The sequence below is a fragment of the Malaya genurostris genome, chromosome 2 (genome assembly GCF_030247185.1).
Source record: "Malaya genurostris strain Urasoe2022 chromosome 2, Malgen_1.1, whole genome shotgun sequence".
Lineage (NCBI taxonomy): Eukaryota > Metazoa > Arthropoda > Insecta > Diptera > Culicidae > Malaya > Malaya genurostris.
Genome location: NC_080571.1, coordinates 338,691,877 through 338,707,612, shown reverse-complemented (window position 1 = coordinate 338,707,612; position 15,736 = coordinate 338,691,877). Strand labels below are relative to the sequence as shown.

Below are 15,736 nucleotides of genomic sequence, written 5' to 3'. Positions count from 1 at the left end.
CAACCCTGCTAAGATTTATTGTTTTTTCTGTTACTTTTGACTCTGTACGAACTTGTGTGCACACCTTCAGTGACTTAGGCTTATGGCAGTAGAAAATAAATTGCTGTCTGAGTTGCAACGTCGCAGCGGTTTTATTGATTGATTGATGAAGATTTGTTCGATGTGCAGAGAACCGAATTCTCCTTATGTATCGATGTTACGAATCAAGCTCCCATCCAAAAGTATATAGTTATTTTATTGTCTTAAAAAATACAAGCGAATATCCTTTTCGCAATCTTTCGTTTTCCATTACAACGAAATGTTATATCTGATATTATACCACAAAATCGGTGCACAACCCGTGAATTTTGTCACTAGACGCCACTGCATATGACATTTTTTACGATCAATTTTCTTTAAAATAATAAGTAACTAGATTTTCAGTGCAGTTCTGACCCTTGGGCCTCGGGCAAAAACGTGGTTTTCATAGCGAGTACATAACCTCTCTGTAGGAGAAAGGCAAAGAACTAAAAATGAATCAGCAACAAATTCAAAATTACCGTAACTAATTAGCAACAAATTATTCACCTGTTTGCGTTATCATCGGCGATAGATGCTCCGCTAAGTTCATTTTCATGTTTCCATCAGGAACTTATTTAAGCAACAAAGATTAGAATGCAAAACAAAAGGTTTGTTCGAAAGTTTTCTTCCTGTAAAATTCGTCAATTCTGGCACTGCAAATCAGTTAACATCATAGCTGATCATTTCTGAACACTTCGCTGTTGAAAATATATATTTTCAATATTTAAATTTGTGTCTTACAAAAGAATATTTACTGATTTATATTCTGTACTCGTAACTTTTCGTTGAATGGGTAAAAATTGCTATATAGTCGAGTAAAACTAGTTTAAAGTGTACTGTTTACATGTGAAAGATTCCGGCACAATCTGTTTAGTGCACCGGCGTCTCGTGACAAAATTTATGGCTTGGGTACTGGTTATGTGGTATGATATCAGATGTAACAATTAGTTGAAAGTGAAAACTAAACATTGAAGAATGGATATTTGCTTGTGCTTTTCAATACACTAGGAAAACGATATACTTAGGATGGGAATTTGTTATTAAACTTATTTCGTATCATCGATACAGTAGATGAGTTCTGAGCTCTGCAGTTGCTTTAACGTTGCAACTAAGACAGCAATTTATTTTCAACTTCCATAAGCATAAGCCACTGAAGCTTCTACTGAAGGTGTGCATACAAGTTCTTTCGGAGCCAAACGTGATAGAGAGATCAACAAATCTCGGAGCTGAGCTGAGGAATTTATTCTCTTCTTGAATCTGTGCAGCTCCTCATGTACACGGAAAGGACACTAACACAGCGACATATTCGAAATTTTTAGGTGGTTGTATATGAAATGTGTGTAAATACACGCAATTTCGGTGCACAAGACAGTACTCGTGTTCAGTGCGCTACGTACTGTCTACGACAATGCGATATGCAAAGATCGTTTGACTGTCATTGACCAGTAATAGCAAGCAGCTTAGGGTGAATTTGTGCATTATGTGCTGTGGATTTAATCGGTCATTGTTTTATTTTCTGTACCATCCGACCTACTTTCATCTAATAAATAGAGAATCTAAAAAATAATTGATTGCGGATAGGGATGTAGTTAGTCCCTTCAATTTGACCGGTTGTGCAGTGCACATGAGGACGAGGTGGCTTCCGAATATTCTACAAGTTTCACATGAATCATCTGTAGAAGTCCCGAAAGAAGAAGGTCAACAAAAATAGAAATACTTGATGTGGCAGGCAATCTGTAAGTGCGCCAATTCAGCAAGCCGTGTGTGTCTGCTGCCCTACTTCCGGTCCCACGGACGTGATACTCTGATTCGGCGGGATCTGGTATCGTGCCACTACGCCGTGGTGAAGTGGTATGAACCCTACGATGTTGTTTTTGTTGCGAAAGAGATTAATCCGTCAAAGTCATCAAAGATCCAAAGGGTAAGCCTCGGAAAACAGGAAAATTTTTGAAAACAAGGATTTGAAACAGTAGATAGAAATGGGTAAGAAAAAATGGCGCAAGTCTGGCACAATATTTGATGGGTAGCGTTAAGTCTAAGGTGTGGGCAAATGGAGGCTGAAAATGAGGCTGAACAAAACAAATTTTGTCAAAAAACGCAGGCTAATATGAGTTCATTTATTCTCTGATCGTTTGAAAAATATCCGACTGAAAATGGAATTTGATAATCATTTTTGTCTGTTGCATTTTATTCGAGTACAGTCTTTACGTTGAACTGCTAGGTGACATTGGCAATTTCGTACAAACTGCTACGTCTATGACGAAACTTCAAAAATTGAAAGTAAGAAAATACAGTTTCCATTGATTTCAATTACTAATAGTCTTTATCACACGCTCCAACTCAGCTCATACAAAGCAAGACGGGCTTAGCGGCACTGAAAAGGTGACACAAAGGGAAGGACTTTAACCGCAACTAATCGTACCCGTTAATTTGGAAAATCAGGTCAAATCGGTTTTCACCGCATAGAAAATCACGGCCTGTCTTGTGCCGGCCGTCGTACTAAACAGTATACAATCTGCGCGATCATTCATCCATTGGCCACATCCGAATCTGCGATATCATCAGTGTTGTCTCAGTGAATATGTTTGTAATTTTCTGCGCTTATTTGTTTTGATAACAGAGCCCGGCCGCAGCGGGACGTCCGCTCGGGCGGTCATTACATGGTTGTTTGCTTTCCGGTACTTTTCTCGTTACGCCGGGAAATGTTGTTTGATCGGTTAATCGGAAATTTTGTTTCTCGATGGAAATCGATTCATTAAAGAGGCAGTTTGAAAGCTGATTTTCGTATGTCAATATGGTAGTTTGACCAATTAACTCGAGCGCGATGAACGATGGTGTCAGGATCACATTTCGAATCCCCGTAGCTTCGGAATGGCACTTAATTTCAGAGTTCCCATCAGTTCCGTTAGGTAGATTAATGGTCAGCGAAAATTTCGTCCGATCGCGAAACTCAACAAATCAACTTCCCTTCCCTCATCGGCAGACCAATCAATAACAAAACGGGGAGAGCTGATTTGCATCATCATTCATCATCAAGCGCCGTAGCAGAGAAGCAACAGAAGCAACAAAAAAAATGTAAAGACTATACCAACCAGCTTAATTAGACATTTTTCCTACCGATAATACGCACACCGTCGTTGTGAGTGTGTTGAATTTTCCACCTGAAGTGTGGTATAATTATCGGATTGAACGCCTCGGCCGTTGTTGGCCATTGTGTGGAAAGTAACTGGATTGAGTGAGGCTTGTAAAAATGTGCTATCCTTCTGCTATCATCGCCGCTCGATCGCATGTTGGCTTCGACGGTCGAATTCGCGCTGGCGCGCATCTGCTGCTGCCGCACCGCCGTCGCGTCCAATCAGTTTGTGTTTTGTTACCATTAATTAATGGCGCCTCGGCTCTCTGGAGTCCCGCGCGCTTCGTTGGGCATTAAACGTTTCGAATGAATCACCCACCCGATTTTTTCTTATTTTCAAAGCTGGTTGGTCCGGGGTCGAATGAGATCTGATTGCCGAAGGAATTCCGCGGAAGTCATCTGTGGTGTTGTGGCCTAGTTCAAAATCGTAAGGATTTTCGAGGTCATAGACTTACTCAACTCGGCGGCAACGAGTGACACACTCCATTACCTACGGCCGTTGTGGGTTGGCTGTTGTTTGGACGCATTTTATGCATTTTGATCGAGACGAGGGAAGTTGGCGCGGGACGTCTGTTTTGTTCGAAATCAGATTCACTGCTTTATGGTAATGAGTTGTTTTAACCGTGTCTTGCTAATTAATGACTTATGGTGCTATTGTTGTTGAGTTAATGTTGATAATTGTAGAACACTTTAATGGTTGAGTTGTCATTTCAACTTTTCCAAGCGCAAATGGGTTGTCGGATGTTTGTTAGAAACTTTTTCTTATCCGTTCGTTGGATTTCGTGTTCGATCCTTTAAGTTCAAGACAGTTCTGTTGAGAACAACCCGAAACACTCACCAAAATCTCTAAATGGTAGATAAACTACTTTTCTTTCCGTTTCGTCTTCGAATCGTCACAGCAAAGCAGTTCAAATTGAATTACTTGTGCACCATACCAATTCAACTTCTAATGCTAGGCACATCGGTCAACAAGTCTCCAGGCTGACCAACAGATGGCGTCACTAGATAAAAATCCCTGTTCGTTCAATAGCGACATTCCTCAGATGTCATCTGTCAAAATTTCATGACATTTGGTTCATAAATGAGTCAGTTTTTTTTCCTTCCCGTTATGCTACTTTTGGAAAATTAGAAACAATGATATCCACCATATACACCAGTTTTAGCCCCCAGCGACTATTTTCTGTTCTAAGATTTAAGAGGGGAGTAAGGGATAATTTGAATCAAAAAACAATTTTTTTTGGAATTTTTTACGGAGAAACAGCTTGAGTAAATTTATTCAAACTTTTTTTACATTATAGAGCATCATTTAAAGAGTATTTAGTTGAATTTCAGTATATTAATATTGAAAAATAAGGCGATAACAGAACATTCTCCAATACCTCTTTTTTGGTTCACGTTTCGCGGTGAACACGATAATTCGGCGAAGAATTATCTGATATTAAAAGAGCTGTTGAATTTACTTAAAGTACGAATTATCCCCACCCCCCCCACCTCCATCATTTTCAAGTTATTTTAATTTTTAACAGTTCGTGGCATATTTAAACAAAAACACCAGAGCAATTCCAGGAATGAGTAGACGAAAAAGTAACAAAATCAGAATCTCCGATTTGGATGAAACGTTGCACATGGCTTCAGTATGGCAAACCATTAGTTTTGAACCGATTGAGAGGTTAATCCGATGATTTTGCATTTCACCACAATTATCTTATTTAAATCGTTGTAACTCGGAAACCGTTAATTGTACAAAAATGGCGTTCAGGAAGAAGTTGTAGGGAATCAATAAGGCACTCTAAAAAAAAAACACTTGACTTCTCCATCGGTTCAAAACATATGGTTTGCCATATTGAAGCCATGCGCAAAGTTTCATCCAAATCGAAGAAGGTCGAGTCTGATGATCTGCTAAGCATTTCTGGAATTGCTCACCTCTTACAAATAAGCTTGAAAACATATCGAAACCCAGTGGATATTTTGTTGCTAATTAGTTGCTAATTTGCTACGGTAATTTTGAATTTGTTACACATTATTTTTTAGTATTTCACTAAGTTAATTTATTATTAAATCTACTAAGGAATATTATTTGAACCAAACGATTAACTGCTAAAAATTATCAAATAAGCTGTTAATGTAATGTATAATGTATTGTTGATAATCTCTGAGAGAAGTGAGTAATTTGAAATTGGAAACGTCTATAATTGCGGAACCGGAAATCGGATCTAGATTAAATTAAGAAGATTTCTAAAAATCGGTCATGCCGTCTCTGAGAAAAGTTAGTATGCATATTTTCATTTTTTTCTCATTCTACTCCAGAACTCCGGAACCGGAAGTCAGAAACAATATTCAAGAAGTCTAAACAATATTCAGAAATTTTGTATGGGACCATAAGAGCTTTCATTTGAGCGTTTATATAAGAACGACAAATAATGAATCAAAGGCCCCATGTATTCGCGAAGCATTTCACGTGGATTTTTCAATAAATATAAATCATGAAACCAACTTCAATAACATAGAAGCCAAACGTTTGGTGTTTCTCCTCTTGAAGCAACAATACACACTTAAAGACTGTCCCAGAAAGTATGGACGCAACCAAAAACCGCTGCCATTTCGCAATGGTTCAGAATCTGTCAATTTTTATAGGTGCGTTCTGTTGTTTACACTCTTCTCTAACCACTTGTGCAGTGGTTTATTCGTTTTCATTAGTTTGTTTCGAAATGCGTGGACTGTACAGAACGCGAACTGTCACTGAGAAAGATAGCAAATATGGAAGGAGTAAGTGAAAAAGCCGCGCGAAATACAATCTTGAGGATAAACCGAAAACGGGTCGAAAGAAAAGGTCCTGCTAACCCTCAGTTGGATAAACGTATACTGAAGGCGTTCGAGCAAAAGAAGGAGGTTTCAGTTCGGGATGTGGCCAAAAAAGTGGACACTTCGAAGTCAAATGTTCTTCGTGCTAAAGAACGTTTGAATCTTCGAACCTATAAGAAGCAGAAACAAACAAAACATAGTCCGAAACAAGAAGCATCGATCAGGCCGAGGGTTCGAAAGCTGTACAATACGATTCTTGCTGTAAATTTGAACTGCATAATCATGGACGACGAAACCTACGTGAAACTCGATTACAAATCCTTGCCGGGAGCACAATATTATACGGTGCGAGAAGGGCAAGTGTTAAACCAGTCCGAGACATCGATTGAAGTCGAAAATTTTGGTAAGAAAGCTATGGTCTGGCAAGCAATTTGTAGCTGCGGTAAGATTTCGAAACCCTTCATCACCACTGCTTCAATGAACAGCGAAATATACAACAGGGAATGTTTACAAAAACGACTTCTACCCATAATTCGAAGCCACAAGGATCCTGTTGTCTTCTGGCAAGATCTTGCTTCTTGCCACTACTCGAAATCAACGGTAGAATGGTATACTACCAAAAATGTCACTTTCGTCCCAAATGATATGAATTCACCAAATTGCCCACAACTTCGACCAATTGAGGAATTTTGGGCATTAACGAAGCCAAACATGTCTCGGCAGCCGAAAGTGTCAAAATTTGTCGCCAAGAAGTCTGTACGGATTTTAATGAGGAACGTTCGCAAGAAGGTGCGCCAGCTAGTCTACAATGGCTAAGTAGCAAATGTTGAGAATAATATTCTGTTGTTGTAGTCTAATATTATCAGCATAACGAATAAAATTTGAATATCTAACACTTGTGAATTATTTACAGCGAAATCAAAGTGCGTCCATACTTTCTGGGACAGTCTTTAAGTCCCATAAAACTAACTGATGAATTCTTCTAGTTTGCAGAATTCGTGGACATATAAACTGGTCCCCCATTTCCTGTTCCAGAAACACTGAAAGTAGTGAAAACCAACTCCAAAAGTAGAACTCATTTAGATTTCTCAGCGATACTTGAACCGATTTTCACAAATCTTGATTTAAATTAAAGCTAATGTTGTCTCAAAAGCTACTGTAAAATTTCATTTGAACCCGATTTCCGGTTCCGAAAGTTACAGGGTGATGAGTTTCCAAGAAAACAACACGCCTTTACAAATTACTGATATTTTTGAAATACTCTAAAATTAAACTCAGATAGTTCGATTGATGATAATCAAGCGATATCTTGCCAGTATAACGGCTGTCCATTGAAAAACAAAAAAAGTACGGGTGTGTAATGTCAGAGACATAACTGGATGTTGTGAACACGAATAAAACTGACACGATTTCTTTATACTTTCGAATTCGAATTGATAGTTGATCGATTGTTGGAATTGTGAAACTTTACCCCTATTCACTACTAGAATTTTAAACGATGCACCTAGACTATAGAAACAAATTGGTTATATTAAACATTCTGAGACACAATTAAATATTTTGAAGTAACTGAAAATGCCAAACTGAATCAATTTTTCTTAAGAGGCTTCTTTTTACGTTATTTCGTTTGTATCATTTTTACAAATGGGCGGTTCCAACGGCCACACATATAGGAACTTATAGAATTTTGACGTTGATTATCTCATTTCGGATTTGCACATTTCATTGAAAGAAACTATTAAGATACTGTACAGGATTCATTTCTGGCTTTTAGAAGGACCAAATTGTGTAACTCTCTACGATAAAGCTTGCTTCAGATAGAATTGGAACAAAGACAATTGCCTGTATTTCAGTTATTTATTATTGAATTCAAGATATTTTTTTATACAAATGTAGCGTTTTCTTCATACTTTTAAGAAAAAGTACGGATAAAATTATTCGTCACGGTTTCGAAGGATTTCTCGCAGTGGCGTCTCGTCCTCATGTGCACCTCATGCCCTGCACAATTGGCCGAATAGCGTCTGTGAGAACTTTTATGCACACATTCAGGAGAGGCTTCAGAGGTCTATGCTTATGGCAGTTGAAAACAAATTGCTGTCTCAGTTGCAACGTCGAAATGGTTCATATAAGCAGTGCACCACCCGTGAATTTTGTCACGAGACGCCACTGATTTCTCGAATTTTTCCTGTAACACGGCTCATTAGGCGGCGCACAACTTCTTCGTCCATCGTTTTAGCTATCTTATTCCACCAGGTCGTCATTTGATTGATATCTTTGACAACCTTTCCCTTTGTCTTGAGTCTCCTCTTCATGATTGCCCAGTATTTCTCAATAGAGCGGAAGAACTGGGGGCAGTTGGGTGGGTTAAGGTTTTTCGGAACAAACTGGACCACTTTCTCTGCATTCTTGAATGACTTTGCTGTAATGACAGCTTGCCAAATCTGGCCAAAACATTACGGGATGGTCGTGGGATCGAATGAACGGCAAAATTCGTTCTTGGAGACACTCTTTTTGGTATAGTTCCGATGTCATTGTCTTATTTGTAATGAAAACTTTCGTTTTTTTGCCACAGCTGCAAATGCCCTGCCAAATCATAAATTTTCTTGCAACTTTGTCGGCAAAAACAAATTTAAATTTGGCTGGAACATCCCCCCGAGCCGTTGCCAAGTAAAATTTTTGACCTGGAATTTGCCCGAAGTCATAGGTTTCATCGTCCATCAGAAGACACCCGTCGAACTTGGTCAGCACCTGGTCATATAGTTTCCGAGCACGAATTTTGACCACACTATTCTGTTTTATGGTCTGATTTGCCTGTTTGCTAGCACGATACGACTTGATTCCTTCCCGGAGTCGAGTTCTCCTCACGGTACTATGGGCAGCACCGAATTTTCTGGCCAAATCACGGCCCGACAGATTAGGATTCCTCTTAATCGTCTTCAAAATTTTACGTTATTTCTGGGCAATTTCAGCTGTTTAGCTAGCCTAGATGCAGACCACAATGGATTTTCCGAATTACTGTGCACAATTTTATCGTGAATACGACATACTTTACTATGGGGTGCCTTTTCAAAATCAGCCATATGGAAGAATGGGCAGAACTTAATCGTGAATATCTCGAGTTGTATTAAAGGCAGCAACATAATTCTTTCACCATTACATCAAAAATATGATCAGGAATTTAGGATAATATTTTGAACAGTGTGAGATACCCACAAAAAATCAAAAATTAAGTTTTCTCAAAATTTGAGAACAATGCGGAAAACTCTTTACTTTCGCTTGGGTTTTTCGCACAAGGACGATTTTGATTTAGTCAGACACATATCTTCAACTGAATGCGTATAAAAGGGGAACCGTGGTCGAAAATCGATCATTAGTATAAATCAAACTGTCTATCAGTTAAACTGTTAAAAAAAAAATTGAATCAAAATTATTAACTAGTAAATTACCGTAAATCAAAAGATGAAAAGTAACATTACTACATCACTTGACATGTAATATCATACAGAAATGTAACCAAAGAGAAACAATAAATATTTAATGTAAAAAAAAAAAAAAAAAAAAATGAAAATCGATCATTTCTTTTCGTGCGTTCGATGGAAGCAGACATTGTTAAAACCTGAAACGCTCAGGTCGCAATTCTCATTTGCTTTGCGGTAGTCGTAACGAGAAGTTCAAGTTTCAGATTTTAGTTCCGCAATATAGGTTTAGAATTCAGAGATTGCGTGCTGAAACTGGATTCTGGAACTGTATTCCGAAACTGATTTGAGTTTCGAAATTGCAGTTCTAGAATTGAAACTGGATTCTGAGTATGTTATTGGTTCCAAATTTAGTTCTTGAACTCAGGGTCCAGTTCTTTATTCCAGACTTCTTCTATTCGGTTCTTTTTAAAACCATAATAATACTCCTAAAGAATTATGCGGAATTTTACTTTACTGTACTCTATACAACCCATTCTGGTAGTCATGGCGAAAAATCGTCTTCAAGTTTCAGAGCTTAGTTCCGGAATATGGGTTTAGAATTCAGAGTCTGCGTGCTGAACTAACTCAACTCGTCACTCTCCATCACGAACGCTTTCATAAAAAGTTCTTTTCAGAGCCACCATTATTTTATTATAAAGATCTATACTGCTTATTTCATAATATTTAATTGCGTTTCAGAATGTTTAATGTAACTAATCTGTAATTTAGTCTAAGCGCATCGTTTAAATTTATAGTAATGCAAGAGGGGAAAGTTGCACAATTCAAACAATCGATCAACTACCAATTCGAATTCGGAAGCATAAATAAAGCGTGTCATATTCGTATTCACGACATCCAGTTATGGCTCTGACATTACACACCCGTACTTTTTTTCCCTTCTTTCGGCTTCCATGTTGATTGTTTACAAAGTACAGTCGATTTGCGAAATGTCAAAAATCATACGTGAAGCTGAAGAAATTTCCGACACGTGGGTGCCAAGAACTTCGAAATCCGTCCACCAGGAGCGCCACAATATAAGCAAAAATTTGTTCCAATTCTGAATGAATCAAGCTTTATTTAGCACAGTTCGAAACATTTTTCTCGAACGATTTTCGCACAGCAATAAGTGCACGGAGCAAATCAAATTATTTTTGGATTTTCACTAAACTGATGATTTTTACCTTCGATTTGCAAAGAAGTAATCTAAATAGTTCTTTAGATAACAATTAGAGCCATTAGAAGGGCTGATTTCGTTTTTCGTTTTCTTTCTCTCCAATGCAAACGATCAGCAGCTCTGCTGCCTGCCGCAATTGCTCTTGCTTGAATTGTAACTAGCTTTGCGAACAAACCGCAACACATCTACTCGCAGTGCCAAATTATGCTAAACTGGTTTAATGCGTCTTCTCGCGTTGACGACCGGAAGGCAAATGAGAACTACGACCTGAGCGTTTGAGGTTTTTAACCACGCAGAAGGTGCGTTCTCCGAAGCCGCTGTTTGAATGCGTCTTCTGGCCCTGACATCTGCTTCCATCCAACGCACAAGAAGAAATGGTCGATTTTCGACCACGGTTCCCTTTTTATAACGTTCAGTTGTAGATATGTACTTGACTATCTCAAAATCGTCGTCCTTGCGCGAAAAACCCAAGCGAAAGTAAAGAGTTTTCCGCGTGGTTTCCAAATTTTGAGAAAACTTAATTTTTGAGTTGTTTCTGGTTATCTCACACTGTTCAAAATATTATCCTAAATTACTGATCATATGTTTTGATGAAATAGTGAATGAATTATGTTACTGCCATTAATACAAGTCGAGATATTCACGATTAAGTTCTGCCCATATTCTTCCATAACATGTTCCTCGTAACACCATTAAAACCTGTTATCTCCGATTTTTTTCCCGCTAGTTTTATTTAGATAATTAGACGATATCAATAGTTGTTAGCTAGCTTTGTAGTTTAAATAAGGGTAATTTAAGATTTCGTTTTGTATCAGTTGGATAAATGTTATCTGTTGATACAAAGATGAGAAGGTTTTATGCCTGCTGGAGAAGGAGAACAAAAATCTCAGCTCCAGCGGGCTTTTCCCTTGCTCCTAAAAAATAAAATAAAATAAAATAAAATATGGCTAATTTTGAAAAGGCGCCTCATAGTAAAGTAAGTCGCATTCACGACAGAACAAGCGTCTCAAGTGAGTTCTGATCAAGAAAACTGTTTCTTAGTGTGTTTCTTTTTCTCAGTTTTCCATATCATAGTTTCATTCGTCAGTCTGTTTGGCATTAAAAATGCCTTACTCTTCACTATACGGGTGTCAATTAGAAGTCTCGAAAATAGCCGCGTAACCTTTTGCTGTATTAATTTTGATACAATAACTCAGTCATTTATTGATGGATTTATATAATTTAACTACCAGTCGATTCGGGAACATTTAACATGTATGTGGCAACGTCGTTTCAGTATTTCAATAGGATATCATTGAAAAATTGGTTAGAATCGAACTATGTTTTCACGAACCAATCACAGCGGACCAAATTGATGTCATTCTCTTGATTTTTCGTGCACAGCCGATAGTTCCGATCGTTTCATTCAGTAGCAGATCCGCTTCGTTCGGCATAGGGAGGCTTCTTTGCTCAGTAGATGCTTGCCTAAGAACAAAGCAAGTCGTCCAGTGAGGTGATGACTGGATTGTAAAGAAAATGCGTTCGCTCGCTGGATTATCGCTTTTGCATTGTGTGTCGGTGCAATTTTCTGCTATCTGCTGCACACCGTGTTCACTTGAGTATATTTAATATCATCTAGCTATTGAAAAATCAACGTCAACATAATCTTCATCAAGAGTAACGCGTTCATTGCAGCACCGCTCTAACATTTCAATACCACAATACTTTGCCCGGAAATAGGCCTTAGTTTCAGCGATAACCTCTTCATCCGTGCGAAATTTCTCACCGGCGAGCTTTTTTTCAGGTTTGGGAACAACCAGTGAGTGATTTGATTTGTGATTTTCTTTGCAATTTCAGCCTTCAAACGCTCCAATAACGCCAGCCGATTGTTGTGCTTTCGGGCGCTTTGGACGAGGTTCACCAGTTGCTGTCCACTCAGATGACGATCGTTTTGATTCCGGAGTGAAGTGATTAATCCATGTTTCATCCATTGTCACATATCGATGCAAAAATTCCGGTTTGCTACGTTTAAACATGACCAAACACTGCTCAGAATCATCAACATGTTTTCGTTTTTAATCAAAAGTGAGCAAACAAGGCACCCACTTTTAACAGAGCTAGTAAAAGTAAAACTACTAATTTGCTCTAGCAGATAAATACAAACTGATAAGTTCCGAAGAATCGAAGACAAAGCGTGAAATAGACAGAATATTTGATTTCAAATGGCGTTGTATTGATCATATGGAATTTCCCGCATTATACACTCTGAAAAAATGTACTCCTATATCATCAAATTTTTCGCACCGAAATTGACAAATTTTCAAGAATCCAGGAATCCAATAAGAATTAAGAAACAATTTTCTAGTTCGAAATGGACACTGCAAATCAGCTAGCCCTCATGCAGACCGCACACAAGAAACAAGTTTTGCAAGCGCACCTGCACTGACACTCATTTCAGCTCGCTGCGTTCGGTCAGGTCAATATCTGTTAAGTTGAGTGATACGAGCGAAAGAAAAAAAAATATGTCCATCAAGCAGTTATTTGCGTATGCAATCAACTCGCGCGTTGGTACGCCAGCGGGTTGCGCACATGCAGTCAAAAGTGATTGCATACGCACGAAAAAAAAATAAATAAACCTACAGCGACGACGTTGGCGATAATAATATCGATGATCGACGATGATGATGGTCGTCTATTCATTGCCAATTTTAGGGCGCAACATGGGGTCGCAAAACGGTTCGGAATATTGTTCAACGTTTACAATTCCTGTCAATGTTGGTTGCTTTGATCCATGCCAAACATTGCCATACTGTACATGTGTATTATGCAATTTTGGCAGTGCCTGCTGCTGCTGCTGCTGCGGCAACCGATCCACTTACGATCGTCCAGTCCGGTCCAGTCCAGTGGATGGCTGTACTATGTCAGTGTGCGCCGACAGACCCACTGTGCCACTACTCGAGATTGAATTGTTTCGAGGGAGGAACTTGATGGGAGCCAACTTTGACCTCCCGATCTTTCCGACTTGTACACCGTGTGTTCGGGGTACGGAACAACCACTATAGGCACTTGCACACACTCACAATGTAGCACTTCTTTTTCTTCCTCTCGCCGAAGACTGCTTCTGACTAAAAGCCACAGTAGGCTTATTTATTTCTCACTCAGCCAGCAATTCTTTGCCTTCTTCTTCGCGTAGCGTGGAACAAAACAGAAATGCACCAATACGAACACTATTCTTCGCATGAATTATTTAATCCATGGAAACTTTGGACACACCAGTGGGGACAACCGACTACGAAAATAGTATGATGCCTAATTGTTGTAGAACGAGCAAACCCCTGGTCAGGGAACCCGTGCGGTTATCAACTTTTACCGGTCAAGGCCAACCAGACACTTTACGCTCTTATCGGGAAAAGTATGAACTCATTTCATGAAGGATCTTTTATTCAGAATGGCGTGACACTTTTCAGGAGCAAAACTATAACCATCAACTATTGAAAACAATTCTATTACATTTTACGGCTGCTTCCTCGCTAATCGATGATGTCTCCAATCGCCGTAATCCGGATATCTGCACGAAAAAGTCGGCTGTCACTCCACACGGGAGGTAGACCTTTGCGATTCGCAGAATTCTTTCGCGACTTGCAGCCAACAATAATAATAACAGGCCGAGAATATTTCGCGCACACACATCCACATACAAAGAGGTGCTCGTGCGAACGGAAACTCTTTTTCAACACGTCAGGAACTTCGGAAGGCTTCCAACACGATATCCATCTCGTGAGACACAGCAGAATTCATCTATCTTCTTCGGATTAGGTGCATTGAATCGTTGCACTACCAGTAGTTGAAATACGTTAAACTTGATAAAAAAACCTTTACAATACCAAAAAAAAACACACCGTCAAGTGTTCCTCACAGTCCAGCGCGACACGACGAAGAAGCAATAAAAAAAACCGTAACCGCGAGTCCGTTCCAAAAATCCGATTGTTCTTCGACCTGCTGCTTCACCACTCATAACTCAACTAAGCAGACCGTCGTATGTGTACGGATGAGATGAGAAGAGTTCGCTTCGTTGACATGCACACTACGATTTTGCTTTGCACTGGCTGGCTGCCAACAGCGATTGAATGTGTGGGTGTTGTCAAATTCGTTGCACTTAACGAAGGATCGCACGACAGGTAGCACGGTTTAACGCGTATGGGTGGGAACATTCTGCCTGTTTGTACGTGCAGTTGTTGAGTTCTTTTGGCAATTCAAAATAGATCGAAAGTTTCATTTAATACTATATAACCAAAGATGCACGAAATAAAGAGTGATTATTGAGATCTATTCCGACCGATTGTTCGCCAACGCTTATAAGCAACTAAAGTTCATTATTGCTGATTGTACTGACTCTCGCTTATAGATACTAAGTCTTAGTTTATCTTTGATGTTGATATTTTTGGTGTCTAAACAATATTAAGGATTATTTGTGACCATTAATCAAGCCTTACATCCACTTATTTATTGAAATATATTAACATGAATATAAGCGATAATGCTCACTACATAAATTTGGCTCAACATGTATTCCTTCAAATGATTTTTAAACATAACAAATTGGCTCCAATGGTTTTTAAACATAACAGAATGATTCTGAAACTAGTAATCAAAAAATATTAGGATTTGTTAGAACGAAAATTAAAACAAAACAAATACTTTATATTTGATACTTATTGATTTCTTCGTTACTTAACGATATTATACGTTTAGTAATGCATTCAGTATTATTTTCAGTTAAGATTTATATGATGTGAACCCGGCGGACTTACCGAAGCACTTTTATATGGAAAACGTTGTGCCCACCTTTACTAGCAAATTGCGATGATGCGGTATCTTCATGAGTAGCCGAAAGAGGCGCTGTATTTGTTTCGTTAAAAACTACACGCTTATTGAACATTAGTCATGGTTCGAGTTGCTACTACTCACATTGAGAAATAAACTGGAATGGCACACGCAGGATGAGATGAAAATCAAAGGAGCTGCACATGCGAATTGGCACATTGTCGCAAAACTGATTTACCGGTAGCGACACCTGCCAATGAAAAATGGAAACAAGAAAAGGAGGAAATTTTCATATCGGTAGTAGTG

The 15,736-nt window shown here is 38.8% G+C and overlaps 1 protein-coding gene across 6 annotated transcripts in view; it reads right to left on the bottom strand.

Annotated features, from left to right (window-relative positions):
* The window catches only part of LOC131431744 (klarsicht protein), a 627,074-nt gene extending 612,456 nt beyond the window's left edge, over positions 1 to 14,618 (bottom strand). For 4 of the 6 annotated variants that reach the window (XM_058597617.1, XM_058597616.1, XM_058597621.1 and 1 more), the window contains exon 1: positions 13,247 to 14,618. The gene's annotated coding sequence lies outside the window, so the exon portion shown is untranslated. The remainder of the gene's footprint in view (positions 1 to 13,246) is intronic. The other 2 variants (XM_058597618.1, XM_058597619.1) reach the window with 2 other exon arrangements.
* Between the last annotated feature and the right edge of the window lie 1,118 nt (positions 14,619 to 15,736).